Raw genomic sequence first — 15,091 nt, 5'->3', positions numbered from 1 at the left:
GTGAACTCTTCACGATATAATCGTGTCAGATTCACTTCTGCAAGAAGCTGAAGTATACACTAACAGCTAAATAAATAGCCACTTACAGCTGAGTAAAACTCCAATCCTTGAATGATAATTAAGAGTACTTGATTAGTGTGAAAGTAAGACCGAGGTTGAATATTTTATGCAAAGTACAAACCTCTTTGGGTGGTAGTGGTAGGAATTTTGTTATAGGAACATCAGCGACTAAGGTCATATTGAAAAAACGATGCTACCATCACCTGATGCTAACTAATTCAGTCGCATTGTGAAAAGAGCCCATAAAAATTCCTCCCATTATCGACAGGACTCGAACTCAGGTCTTTTCCACCTCACTCTGGGTGGAAAAAGAGACCTGACTTCGAGTCCCGTCGATTTTCATCAAATTAGAATTTAACGAGGGCAACCTCTTTGCGATTATGTGGTAACGAACAAGGTTCAACATGTTTGAACATAGCTGGGACACGGTTGTACATACTTTTTCATATGGTTCATCTTGGGTATCCTTTCTGACGCGACTGAATTGACAGAACTCATCAAATTAGAATTTAATATGGAAGAAACGTGTCTGCTGTCTGTGGTGCTGGTTAATATATAAAATGACATACAAGTACGAAGAATAAAGTCGTTTAATAGAGAAGAAAAGAAGGAATCATATACATTGGTGTAGAACCACAAAGTCTTGTAAGAAAGATTGCAGTCTTGTTTAAGACATCAGCTGGCGAGGAAATTGAAGAAGCAATTTTCCTATAAAGAAAGAGAAACAATTATTCGTAATAGATATTAATATTTTATTTATAAAAAATTATAAATATATCGATAGTGTCTTACATATTTGATTTAGCTGAATAATTTGTATTTCATAACATTTATTTTATGTATAAAGAAGTTATTATTTTTAATGTAATTCAGAAGTTTTTATTTCAATTTAAGCTGAACTTTAAAATAAAAGAATTCAAATTTATAAGCTTTAAAATAAAATATAATTATAAAAACATCATATTCGGGAAAAGTACATTTGCGGTTTGGCATCAATCTCTCATATACGCCAATTTAATAAGGAGTTACTTCGGTATTGCACTGTAGATAACACCATCGAAATCGCGATCAAAGAGATTCAACACTTTGTTGCAAATAAATTGCAAAAGAGAAGGAATGGTATTTAAGCACTCTTCGCAAACAATCTTTGATTGCAATGGATCAAACATTACAAAAGATCAGCGCTATTGGGGAGGGAAGAAAACTGGATTTTACTTTTAGGTTTTTCGATCTGTAATCCTAGAATAGAAAAAGGAATATCACTTCTTTTAAAATGAATTGATAGTTTAAAATTACTTACTACTTCCAGTAGTAGCCATAAGGGCCGTAGGCACCATAGTAGCCAGTGTAGGCCAGAGGGGAATAGCCATAGTGTCCGTAGCCATATCCAACGTAGGGATACACTGCCAGGGTGGCGACCACGAGGGCCAGCAAAAGAAGGGCAAACTGGAAAGACAATTTAATATCAATTTGAATTCAACTCAATTAGAATTTCAATTCTAAAGTCAAACAAAACGAGGATTTTAGTATCACAGATAGACAGAATGTCCAAATACTTACGAAAAGCTGCATGGTGTCGAGTTGCTAGTCTTACTGCTGAAGATTAACAATAGACGCTTCGCTTTGGGTCTTTATATACTCTTTGGAAGAGAGCAGAAATGCCTTTCATGAATGCTTTTCTTTTTTTTTTTGTAAACACCAAGGTCGTTGCTTCCACCTGTTTCATCTCTAAGTATAGGCAATGAAAAATAAAAGACCAAACACACGCTCCACCCATTAACGGTTGTCTTTGTTTTTTTACCTTTTCGAGGCAATCAAGTTCATGGAATTCACAAGTAACAGTGGGATGGTAAAATGATGAATATCTGCCAGTGAAAAGAATCAGTCGGTGATATCACCGACTGATTAATCGCGATCAACTTACTAATTAACAATTGATAATAATTTCAAAGCTATGGATTCAGTAAGTTAGCAAGATAGAAAACAGCAAATATATCTAAAATATTTTGAAAAGTTACTTGTGAATTTTTGAGGAAATTTCAAGGAGTTGGCGTGTATTTTGCGTGCCATTTTAACCGTCTCGATGTCTTTTTTAACATTAAAACATTAAATAAAAGAAGAAGAAGAATTAGAAAATCTTTACATAAAGTTTGAAATAAGTTTTGGGCTCTGATGAAATTACGTTTTCGAGAAATCTAATTCTAAGTAATAACTGTATCCACATCTTTGCTGCTGCTATCTCTGATGTAAATCCATCCATTTCGAATAGTTTCACCCAAAATATCCATGTGGACAGAGGGTGTACACTAAACAGGCAACATCATTACAATTAGTCCCATAAAATTAATCTGGAACCTAACCGTACATGAGCAACCAGTGTATAACCAGCTACTCGAGACCGAACCCGATCTGGTTGGTACGAATGTTAGAAGGAAACATGTATTCTAGACTTGATAGTTTATGTAGATCGAGTTTCATAACCGAAATGGTGGATTAGCATTATTTCTTGCCTTTTGGAAACGTGTCTATGGATGGTTCACTTCTTAATCTGATTACCAACTTATGTAGACGATGTCCGAAATCCTGGCAGTTCGTTTTTGTGTTAATTATATGTACTGTATACAATTTTCTCTTTCTTTTATTAATTATATGTACTTTTTTCTTTCTTTTTTTACTGCATATACATTTTTTTCCGGTACTCTTAGTCTGGGTGGCTATGGGTGCAGGATTTTTGCTGGCCCCTCGCTGGTATAGCACTACCTCCAGTGGGTGAGAGATTTCGTCCATTAGGGCAGACAGTGATTGTAGTGCCTGAAGTCCACCACGTTTCACACTGAGTTGTGACCTACCTCTTCGTGGTGTAGATAGACACTGGGCAGGCTTTCCGGGTGATCGCATTCCTGGTGACTAAATGGCCAAAAACAACTAAACACAACACATACACACTCAGTGTACAAAGGACAATCGTTCGTGAAAACACCAGCAGGGTGGCAATTTCAGAGAAACTCATACCGGTATGAGTGTCTCGAAGTGGACTACCATGACACTTTCAGAATCACTTAACTTTGAACTGCATACGTATCTCTCCACTTGTTTTTATATCGCACAGTACGAACACGTACATCTATTACTGAAAGGGTACTTCCTTTCATGAAAGAACAGGTGCGCCTATAAAGAGGCCACTCGGTAAATAGCACTCTTAATGTCCATCACTCTTGATGTCCACAAGAGCGAGTTCCGGTACATTATCAGCATTTAATGCACAAATTGCTCTCGTAAGATTTGCCAATTTCGACTGAGCGGTGCAATTGAAACCATAATCAAGTTTACTTCCTCAAAATGGATGCATCTCATTTCTAGGAAGCCACAGAGCATCAGAAACCGAAGAAGAAGCCACAAAGTATTTAGACCATGGAAGAAGACCATGAAACCCAAGAATATAAAAATAGAAGAACATATCAACGATGCGTTCAAGAAAGGAAATGATAAAAGTGTTAAGTTATCAGTCTATATTGCCAGTAGCTTCTATCCTTCTTCCCAGCTTACGTATCCATTGTTGTTTTATTTGCTAATCCATTTGAGTGACATTAAAAGCTCCTTAATGTTAGAATAATGATACCTCAACCAGTTACTCTTGTCTGTGCTGGCGGCTATCAGAAAGCCTGTTCCGTACAGGGCTTTAAATTACCCTGGGGACAACATTAATTGAGTTGTTGCGAAGTTATGTTCTTTAAACAGGTTTATGACAGTCTAAAATGTTTGGAGAAGTTTACCTAAAGAAAGAAACAACAGAAACGTCTTACAGGTCAACAAGAAAGGTCTGAAAACGTTTAATCACATTATAGTACATATACAACGCATGACCAAAATATTGGAAACTCTCGCTGATCTGCTCATGGTGGTACTCTTAAATAAGGTGCTTAAAAATTAAAATTTAATTTTCTATTGCTTTCTCGGGTGAAGGCAATGGAGTCCTTAAATAAAAAAGTTTCTTGGGACTTCTGAAACATTAATATCAAATGAAAATAACGGGGTTTTTCATGGATGTTATCTTTGTTTCAAGTACATCTAATTTCACAATATCAAAGGAGGATTACGTATAGGTCTTCTAGGCTCGTGTGATATTTACAGATCGGTTTATCAACCGTACGTTGAAAATATCCAATCTCACAGGAGGTTATCTGAGCAATTAAAATTAACGAGGTTGACACTGTTTAGAGGTTGTTAAAACAGGAATTATTAATACAATGATAACATTTTTTTGCTTCGCTTTTCCTTGTGCGAATCACAATATATTTGATTCCTTTGTCGTTTTCCACCATCCGCTGTCAAAGTGCCAAGTTTCAATACTCGGTCTTAAGGAAAATATTACTCAACACGATCTTGATAATTTTGTGCCGGTTTCAGCGAACGCTGCAAATTCTCCCCACCCTTGGCCTTTCTTTTCCAACATTAGTCATCCCCCAATCAGCCTACAAAAGTCAGATTTCATCCACTCGTTTACCTCGAAAGAAATATTTAAAGTATGTAAAACAAAAAGCGATGGGTGGAGCTTTGAACTTAATAGGACACCTCCTGACTTGCCACACCTGACCTAAGATTATGAGTGGATGTTCGAGTTGACCTTGCTATTGAACCAAACACGGTCTATCCATTTTTGACCCTTTTAAAAAAGTATATAAAGGGTGCAGAACTTCCAGAGTTTGTTAATCTTCAGCAGTAAGACTAGCAACTTATAATCATGCAATTCCTCGTAAGTATGCAGTTTTATTCTTTGTGTTCCATTTTATACGTGCAATTGGTGGCTTTTGGAGTGAATGTATTTGGACTATATTCATATAGAAAACCTAAGATTTCTAAAACTTAGATTCTCTCTTAAGTTATCTGGACTGTAAAACATAATTTTCGTGCAAAGATTGATTTTTTATTTATAATTTGATGTAATATTTGAACTTGGATTAAATTTTTGTGACAGGAATCTTATAAATACATTTTAATTAAGAGAAAAAATTGAATTTTATTATTATATAGCTGGGCTGATTGTAAACTATAGATTTCAGGGGATTATTGATTAAACAGATAGTTTTTAGCTTCACATAAACGCCCATTTCTCTTTTCCCTTTTAGATTGCTCTTCTCCTCCTCGCCCTTGTGGTGTCAACCCTTGCGGTCTATCCCTATTACGGTGGCTATTATGGCTACGCACCTCTGGCTCACTATGGCTCATACTACGGTGGATATTACCCTTTTGCTGGCTACTATTATAAGTAGTAAGTATCCCTTAAGTTAACTGTTTCATTATATTAAATTAAACTTTACTTATCCATTATCATTAAGTCTATAAAGATTTCCTTTCAAAAATAAAGAGATAAATCGTTGCAATTAATGTGCACTATTGAATTATAAATGTGGTTTTAATTTAACTAATTTCCTTTTTGTTTTCTTTTCAGGATGATGTATAGAATTTTCCTATTCTTTTAATCTTTCTTTCTAAGGACATCCTCACAGAAGCTTCAACTCTCATGTACCTTCCAACTTCCTCGTTTTTATCTAAATAAATACTTTCAAAAAGATCTCTGTGTGAAATGACTTTTTTCTGAAACATTTTGTGATTTTTATAACTGAATGATATCATAACCACACCTCACAGTCCATTTCTTCACCGATGAAACATTGACGTACTTCTAAATATACGGAAAAGAAATGCTCTGAGTCAGTGTTCTTCAACTTCGATTTTGTAGTTTCTAATTCCTCTAAAGGGAAAAATATGAAAAATATATTTATATAAGCCAATTCACAAAGCTAACTTGGAAACCAGATACGAATACTCAAATAGAAATAGGAAGGCAGGACGTGGCAATGGAGTACCATGCATGTTCGGAAAGGTTTCTTAAATTATCAAGTGTTTAGAGGCATGCACCCACCGTCTAGAATATTATAAACCAGTCTACAGCCTTTACAGTTCTAGCTTGCTTTCTTTCCTTAAAATAAGACCAGGAATTTTTAAGACAATACTACATCCTGTAATCGGTGATAGTTAAGAATAGATGCAATGAAATCCCAAGTTGTACCGTTTGATTTAATATATCCTTTCGGAATATGTATCCAAATTAAGTGCTTTAAGGCCATGGAAGATTTTTGATGTAGGTTTCGAGGTGGAATTTATAGTACAGAGACAGAGGAATTCAATGCTGAGTAGCCAAATGAAAATCAGACCTCTCTTTTTTGATAGATCCAGTGTACGCAACCAATATAGACTGACAAAATGCGTATTATAAAACAAAAAATTGAAAAACAACTTTCTAAACTCGTAGAAACAAGCCGGATGAAAATATTTGAAGCCAAGCCCTTTCTCTTAATATTTGAAAGATATTTTCATCTGGTTTGGAATAAAGATTCTTAACCAAACTCCAAGCTCATGCCTTTTTCTCTCCCTTCTGCCTCCGAACCAATTTCCTCTCTGGCCACTCAACTATATAATATGGGAGGACATTTCTTTATGTGCAAACTTGTTGGGTAATGCTGGAATGCCTCAAAGTTTTATTCCTTTTACTGTTTTATGATGTTAATGAACAACTTTCTTCCACATACCGCATCATCTCCATAATTTCGCTGATGGAAGCACGCAATAATCCTCTTCCAGGGTTGATAACCCTTGCATTTTACAAAGAGCCCAAACTTCAATTCGCCAATTAGAGCATTAACCTTAATAAAGGCTAAGAGTTATTCAAAAAAGTTAAGTGCAACAATACTCGGGTTGTAACGCAATATAAAGTGAATAATAATTTATGAATTTTTCTTTTATTTTGCATAAATTATTATTCACTTTCTGTATTTATGTATTTTGAATAACTGTTAACGGTACAAATCCCAAATCTCTCCTATTATGAAATATTGTTCCTTAAACCAGCCACCTCCCAAGAGGGTAAGTGCGTGTTAAGCGTCAAAGCTACTAAGGCAATAAGGCGTCAGTATATTATGTCTGCAATTGCCTGTATTCTACACTCGATTTCTGTTTGATAGAAAATACCATTCAACCCATGCCTGAGCCCGAATAACTCAGCCACATTGTGAAAAAGAGCATAAAAATTCCTTGCATTATCTTCCTCTAAACTAGTTCGAAACACCTGTAGAAACTAACAATCGTTGTAGAAATTGAGTTCCTTCCAGATGCAGTTCTGTAGGTTTTTCAGAAAACTCTATCTCATTGACGCAAAAAGCCTTTTAACACGATCTGCCAATACACTATGCTAAGGAAAATGCTCTTCCAACTTCCATTTCCCCCTGTCCACCAATTCAATTTATCTTAACTATTGTACACAGGCATTGGCCAAATAAAACTCTGAAGTGGGTTGATGACGTGTTGCCTGGTTGAATATAAATGCTGCACAGACTGTTCGACTGCAGTAATCTGAAACCAGAATGGGGAAAACGCATGACCTGTTAGACTTTGAAAAGGTCTCATCATAAGTGCATGTTTATCGGAATCCACGATTCAAGAAACGGTAGGAAAACCAGTTATTTGGAGGTGGCATCATGGTATGGGGAATATTTTGTTGACACGAACTGGGTAGGTTGATACCGGTGAAAGGTCAAATATCATCCAGGGAGTACATGGATTTTGTATCGGATCTACTGCTCCCTAAAATGTTAAACTTTTATCCCGCAAGTGATGGCCACTTTATGGATGACAATGAACAGTGTATCGTGCCAGAATCGTGCAAGAATGGTTCCGAGAACATGAGACGGATTTCCACGATCCTCCCCACATTCACCTGATCTCAATCCTGTTAAGAATGTGTGAGGTATGCTGGAAAGAGCTATTCGGCAACGAAGTCCTCTTCCTTCAACTTTGTCGCAGCTACGCGATATTTTGATGGAAGAATGGTTATAATAAGACCAAACCGCACTAAAACGCCTTATAGGATCCATGCCACACTGCACACTTGTTATTTGAAACAAAGGTCGCCCGATTCGATGCTGAATAAAAGTTCGAATGTTTTGGGCAGTGTGTGTATAACCTGGTGTTCTAAAAATTCAATTGTAACCATAAAATCTGAATATCAAAAGAAAAAAGTGTACTTGATTGAAATCAAATCTTTTGTGAAAGCATACTGCCATTGAGGCTTGTAATTATGACCTCATATTAAGTTCAGTTATTATCAATTTCAAAAAAGAAAAATGCGACCTATTTTCATTAAACTTAGGATCAGGACTACCCATGACTGAAAAAAACAGTCAGTTCTGTGTAATTAAGCTTAATAGAAAGTGTGATCACTCCTGACAACCAAGCAATTTGAATAACTCTGGATACAAACTCTCATCCATCGCTTGGTCCATACTGTGAATGTGGAACTTAAATTCAAATTTACAACTAATATTTATTGATCTTAGTTTACTCGCATAATTGACCCTTGTATGGCCAAAATGTCTGAATTGTATGTTATTTTAGAACTTAGTTATACCAGTTGCTAGTATTGCGCACATTTTCAAATGGATACCAATTTCATAAAGAGCTACTAGAGATTAATTACATAACAGATGACTGGCCTCTTACATCGAAACACAAAGTAAATTAATTTTTATAATATTATTTTTAACAGTTTAACTACTAGTTAAGTTCCATTTACAATTTTGTACAGTTCTGAACAGATGTTCGCCGTCTTCAGAAAGACAGAGTTATGGAGGTTTCCTCAACTACAGAACCTTTAGTATAAGGAAGATCCAAAATCCTTTTTATAGATTTCTGTCATCACCGTGTTTCTGTATTTCTTCTCAGTGTTTCACTCAGTGTTTCATTCGAGGGTAAATGAGCTTCATCTAGAACATGGGATACATCTGGTGAATCAACTTGACTGGAAAAGATAAGATGTGGAGTGTTTATAAAGAACACTGACTGCAAGGTGGTAACGGAATCCTTGGTAGCTCTATTAATCCATCTGAGGATCCCAATACTCCATAATAAGGAATCTTCTAATGTAGGATTGGGGAATCGACGAACAGATGGCAGATGCATACGAAACAACCGAAGTAAGGCGTCTCTTCATGTAGTGGACTACCAGTTGTATGCTTACGGTATCCAGCAGTTTTTTTCGAATGCTCCATAAGGCATTTGTAGCACTTAAATGATTTTGAAATGTACGATTTGGATTTTCATCCTGTCAGACCAGTCGCTGTATATTTATGCTTTCTTAATGGAAGTATTCTGTATGGAGGTCTTAGTGCCATTCTTCAACCTTATTCTTGTAAAAGTTATTTGAACAGATTTGTCAATGTTGATCTCTAGCACAATCGTGCATAGATAGCTTTTATAGCTTTATTTACCTCTTGTTGGATTTTAGGAAAGCTGTCCGCACCATCTGATATAGCACAAAGTTTAAGGTAATCAGCATAAAAAAAAACCGCGATATTAGGGACACCCAAGACCAAACTTATAAGCCTATGTGTATTATGTCCATAAATTGTGTGTTCTCTAGTCGATTTGTCTCTTTTGCTGGACAAAAAACCGAAGTATTTTTTTTTGGGGGGGGGAGAACCTTGATAACCACGCCTGACACCGACTAACTCAGTCGTGGAGTGAAAAAATCCCATGAAAGTACCTTGCGTCATTGACGGGATTCGAACTCGGGCTTTTTCTACCTAGTGTGCGGAGGATGGTGATTATACGTGGACACGGATCTTTGCGTGCCAAACTTTGCCAACTGATCCTCGAAAATGACCACACGTCTTTGTGGTGAACAGGAAACATGTAATCATATTCTTTACCAGTGTCCAATTTTTGTTGAGAAACGTGAATATTTACTAGTATTAACCGTGGTCTGCAGCTGTCAGAGGGACATGAAAACTGTGCTTCTAGTGAATTCAATAAACTTTTCAGAATTCCAACATTCCATTCAAATTTTTTAGTAGAAGGAAGCAAGTAATCTTATCTGCTTAATTGCGTGCTGGACTTTACTTTGAGACGTCTTTTCGAATGAGTTAAACTTTGTTATAGCTTGGACCAAGAATTTTATTCTGGATTTGTTGTATCTTCGTTGAATCTTCTATTCGATTCTTCGTTGTCATGTGGAAAAACCTGATATATAAGAAGAAATCTGTATTTGAAATTAACTGTTCTCTATTTAAAACAACCGATCTACAGAAACCTTGTTGGTTTTTGAAAATAGCTTGTAAATGTGCAAATAATAGGACAAATCTCTATCCAAAAGATCTTGTTTTGAATGAATATCTTCTGGACTGTGAAGTTGTCGTGTATATATGTAAATACTGAGAGTCTTCATCTATGTGGTTCGAGTCTTCATATATCCTTTACTTCGAAGAATGCTTTTTGGATCCCTCACTGATTCGTGAAAATATGTAAATAATTGGAACGTCTCCATCCCAAAGTTCTGCACTTCATTGATGCCTTCAGGACACCTTACTGGTCTATTAAGACGTCATGCAAATACCAGGATAAGTCTCCATCCATTAGTTCTGGTCTTAAAATTGTATATTATATTTTACCATCTCTACTCTCTCTTTCTTCTTTATTTTCCCCTGTCTTGGGCCACCAGGGATCTCCCTGCACCCACCCGTTTCTCATTACTTCCAGTGGGTTCGTCTCTCTGTACATCAAAAGTTTATCTACCGGACCTGGCCCACCTTCCAGTGGTCATGGTCGAGTACCCTGAATTACCCGTCCAGGTGATTACTATTTTGGGGTAGCTAAGAGGCCAGAACAATACAACAACAACATAACACGCATAACTTGCACACATCTTTCCTTTTTGGCAGATAACTGTTTCTTCACAGTGACATGAGGCGAAGTTAAAACAAACATTCTGTTTGTTTTAACAAACAAAATACAGACAGATGACATCGGCACAGGATGAGAAGTCAGAATTGGTTAATAAGACGGGTTCACCGAATAATTCAGTCGTGGAGTGTGGCTACGAAGTGCAATGTAAACAACCCACCTTCTTGTGGACGCCACTATGTATATTTCGTTTAATTTGAATTTTAGTTTTAGTGTAGTCATATGGTGCCAGGAAGCCACAGGCTTTTGCTGCACCGGCAAAAAAAAAGTAGAAAGAAAATAAAAAAATATGTACTTCTCATGTAGGTAATTATGCAATTGACCTTTGAATTTCTTCAAAATGTCAGCGTCAATTATCTCCGGAGGCAACTTGTTCCAGCAATCAACAACTCATTGGCTAAAAGAATATTTCCTATAATCTAGTCTAAGCCTCCTCCCTCCCCAGTAATTTTAATTTATGCCCGCTGGTTTTGTAATGAATTCTGTATAACAGTGAAAATTGCGCTTTCATTCATTTTACCAATCCCTCTCAGAGCCTTATAAACCTCAATCATGTCTTCTCTGAGGTGCCTCGTTGCCAAGCTCTGTAGTCCACATAATCGAAGTCTTTCCTCGTGCGTCGCCCAATCGCCTTTCTCATCATGCGAGTTGTCCATCTTTTGTCTCTTTCAAGAAGCTCAATGTCTTTTTTTCAGATGAGGTCTCAATACAAGATACCAAATGTGGTCTCACAATTCCCTTATACAATGAGATTGTGACAGGATAACCTTCGATAAATCATCGATTGGACACCATGGGCTTTCCTGGCTGCCTGTTTACGCTGTCAGAAAACTTCATATCTGCCGTTATTTTAACTCCCACATCCCTTTCTTCCTCCACTGTTTTTAATTCAACCCCACCAAGTGTATAATGTATTTTAGATCGCTATTTTCCGTGTGTAAGACTTTGCATTTTGCTGCATTAAAACACTGCCACTTTTTTTGACCATTCTGGAATTCTGAAACCATCCAGAAGGATGGTTTCGCTGGTTGGCACTGTTTATTAATGACTCTCCCAATCTTTACGTCGTTTGCAAGTTTTGACATCACGCCCTTTATCGCTTTGTAGACGTCGTTTATGAAAATCCGGCTGTAGCCTATTGCTAAACAACCCACCGCAGTTGGAGAACGACTTTGATGATTTCTAGATTTCCTTGGATGTTGAAATACTATTGCAGAATGGATAAAATTGCAGATATCATACGGAATGCGGGTTTCAGGTCAAAAAACCAACGTCCAGCTTAACTCATAAAGGGCATGTTTAATTTTAAATTAGGTGTCCAGTAGGTTGGAGATTTGTCGACATTTTATTGATAACTATTGATCTGAGGTCAATGACTAAAACAGTAATCAACAATGTCGGAATAAAGATACAAACTCTGCCTTTATTCGGTTCGAATAAATGCAGAGTTTGTATCCAATATTTCTTATGAAAATAATTGACATTCAAATCAGAAGAGGCTTTCTCGGAAAATTAAATGTAAAATAGATCGCTATTGAAAGAACCACGAAATCCTGATGTAACTTTTAATCAAACTGGTTTTCAATTCTTAATTCCAAACATTACATATAAATCTCAGTTGATTTGTTAAAGAAATCGTCACAAAGCATCCCTCTAGGCTTGAAAATCATTGCTATTATTTCACTAGAGGTATCCCCACCTCCCTTATTAGCGTCACCATAAATCAAGATTTATATTATCCGGAAGGATCCGTGTCTAATTGATGACTATCAATAAGAACCTGTTCTTAACTATGAAGAACGTGTTCCTTACTAGAAGGTGCTTCATCACTCACTCATCCACTAAACACCGCGAAGATTTCTCCTCTTAACTGGTCCCTACAGCCAAACCACGTCTTTCAGTACATAAACGAAAGGAAGTTTTCCATCTTAATGAGGCAGTCAAATTAATCATTTTAAGCTTGCATACACTTTGTACAAATTGTAGCAATGTTACCATAATTCAAGAAGACTGTCTTGTCAAATTTTTATAGTCTCTAACAGTGTGACGTTTCTTTCGGATCACGAGAAGTGCTGTTTATTCATAATGCCAGTTTGAGGTAACATGAGAGCCGTGTAAAACGAAAGATCAGTACTACTGTGAAAAGAAACTTTCCTTTCACAGTATTAGTGAGCGCTTTATACTTATTAATGTTTAATGAAAATATATAAACATATTGAAACAATTCTTTATCTTATTTTCATATTTATTTCACCGATGTTAATTTGACTCGTTTCTTCTTGATGAATTTCATCTATCTGAAGAAGGTGTGAAATCTTATTAGAGTTCTTTATCATACACACAAAAGATGCTATGAACACCGGTTTTCATTCACCTCCTCGTGTTCTACCCATCTCTCTTTCAAGTACATAATATCAGTTATTTTGTTAAAAGCCAACTGCATCTTTTGAGGAATAATAGAGGACTCTAATTCTTGTGGAAAACAACTGACTAAATACGCTCATATGTGCAAAACTATTTATTCAGAAACAAGGGAGAGGGAACAGTGGAATACAGAGCATCGATGTCTGCAGGTGAAGGATGAAACTTCAGTAAGGACGTCCTCATAGAGAAAGATAGGAAAAGTGGTAGTCTACGATCCATCCTAATAAAGAGAAAATAAAACGTAATTATCACGCTTTAAAATAAAGCAAATATTGTTAACTCTGTATAATCAGTTTACAAAATCATTTTTGTCTTTTTAGATTTGTAAAATCACTTCAGTTCATGAAAACAATATAATTTTCGATACTTACTACTTATAATAGTAGCCAGCGTAGGGGTAGTATCCACTATAGTAAGAACCATAGTGAGCAGGGGCATAGCCGTAGTTGTATCCATAGCTGTAGGGATAGACAGCCATAGCTACAGCCACGAGGGCCAGGAGAAGAAGAACGAACTAAACAAGGAACAGAAACACAGAAATATCAGACTCGCTCAAAGCTAAACAGTCATTCTAATTTATAATACAGAAAAAATCACACTGGGCAATGAATTTATATCGAAAAGTGGTTCACTATATTCTTCCCTCCCTTTTAGTTTTCATTAGTAAAGTTAAATCTCCTAAATCCATGGTAAAGAAAGCCATTTCTTTGCTGAATTAAGGTACTCTTCACCATTTTGCACCGTACATAATATGTCTGTTAATTGCGAGTGTTCTGTGGTCAATTTGCTTCTTCTTGGATGAAAAACCCGAGTTTTCGAGAGAAAGAAACCACGCTACTCTCACCTCAGGCCGACTAATTCAGTCACGTCGTGAAAATGGCACATAATATTTCCTCCCATCATTGACGAGACTCGAACTCAGGTCTATTCCACCCGGTGGGGGAAAGACGGCTATTCTGCCAACTCTGCTACCCACAAGGACCCATTTAATATACACTACTGGGCATAAATTAGAATGACTAGTACATATAACAGAACAGAAAGAAGTTGTAAGACTATACTTACATAGATCTGCATGGTGGTAAGTTGCTAGTCTTTCGGCTGAAGATTAACAGGTGCCATCCTCCAGTCTTGTACCCATTATATACTCTATCAGAAGGCGGAAATTACCAGGCAATGTAGGGGAATTTTCAATATCAAGGCCATCTTCTCCATACATCCATCCCATTAGAAACATCTCAGAATCAGGAAGTTCTAATTAGCATAACTGCTCCACCCATCAGATGATTCGCTTTGTTTTAGAATTCTGCTTGAATGCCATCGAGGCTAGCAGAGAGAGAGAAATCTGATTCGTCACCCGATCACGTGGGTAATGTTAACGATGCTGATTGTGTTTCTGTTTGGTTTAAGAGATAACCAACATTTCATTGGATGATATCAACATTCCCTTTTTGTTTGCGTATCTGCCAGTGGCTGTTCTCAGTATTTCACGGTAAAATACTGGTAAAGTGCAAACACGAGCTCATCCGTGGCTTTCGATGCCATTATTGAATCTAATAGAAATAAAAGATGCCTCTGACTTAGTACTTGATGAAGATCAACTGAAATTCTACTCTAAGTCAAGTACTTTTTGTTGACTTAAAACGAAAGCCCACAGCATATATTCGCACAGATTTTACTAAAATACAGAGCTGACGAGAAAGAAAATAAAATTTGCTGTATATAAGATGAAATTCTGTTAAGGTCCTTCGCAAAGAACCTTAATAGAATGTCCTCTTGACTTGATTACTAATATTATTAAACATAATATCTC

The 15,091-nt window shown here is 36.6% G+C and overlaps 3 long non-coding RNA genes across 3 annotated transcripts; 1 reads left to right on the top strand and 2 right to left on the bottom strand.

Moving 5' to 3' along the window:
- Positions 1 to 632: 632 nt before the first annotated feature.
- Positions 633 to 1,730, bottom strand: LOC150078889 (uncharacterized). The gene is made up of 3 exons (XR_016547533.1): positions 1,621 to 1,730; positions 1,361 to 1,506; positions 633 to 768 (listed from the first exon to the last, which is right to left on the bottom strand). It is a non-coding gene; the product is annotated as an uncharacterized LOC150078889 (long non-coding RNA).
- Positions 1,731 to 4,679: 2,949 nt separating this feature from the next.
- On the top strand, positions 4,680 to 5,632 carry LOC150078888 (uncharacterized). Its single transcript, XR_016547509.1, has 3 exons — positions 4,680 to 4,813; positions 5,187 to 5,329; positions 5,510 to 5,632. It is a non-coding gene; the product is annotated as an uncharacterized LOC150078888 (long non-coding RNA).
- A 7,725-nt stretch (positions 5,633 to 13,357) lies between these two features.
- On the bottom strand, positions 13,358 to 14,471 carry LOC150078887 (uncharacterized). Its single transcript, XR_016547587.1, has 3 exons — positions 14,344 to 14,471; positions 13,650 to 13,792; positions 13,358 to 13,498 (listed from the first exon to the last, which is right to left on the bottom strand). It is a non-coding gene; the product is annotated as an uncharacterized LOC150078887 (long non-coding RNA).
- Between the last annotated feature and the right edge of the window lie 620 nt (positions 14,472 to 15,091).

This window comes from Mastigoproctus giganteus, chromosome 10, assembly GCF_048544385.1.
Source record: "Mastigoproctus giganteus isolate SK-2022 chromosome 10, ASM4854438v1, whole genome shotgun sequence".
NCBI classification, from domain to species: Eukaryota; Metazoa; Arthropoda; class Arachnida; order Uropygi; family Thelyphonidae; genus Mastigoproctus; species Mastigoproctus giganteus.
Note: the sequence above shows the minus strand (reverse complement) of the source record. Positions and strands in the feature narration are given on the sequence as shown.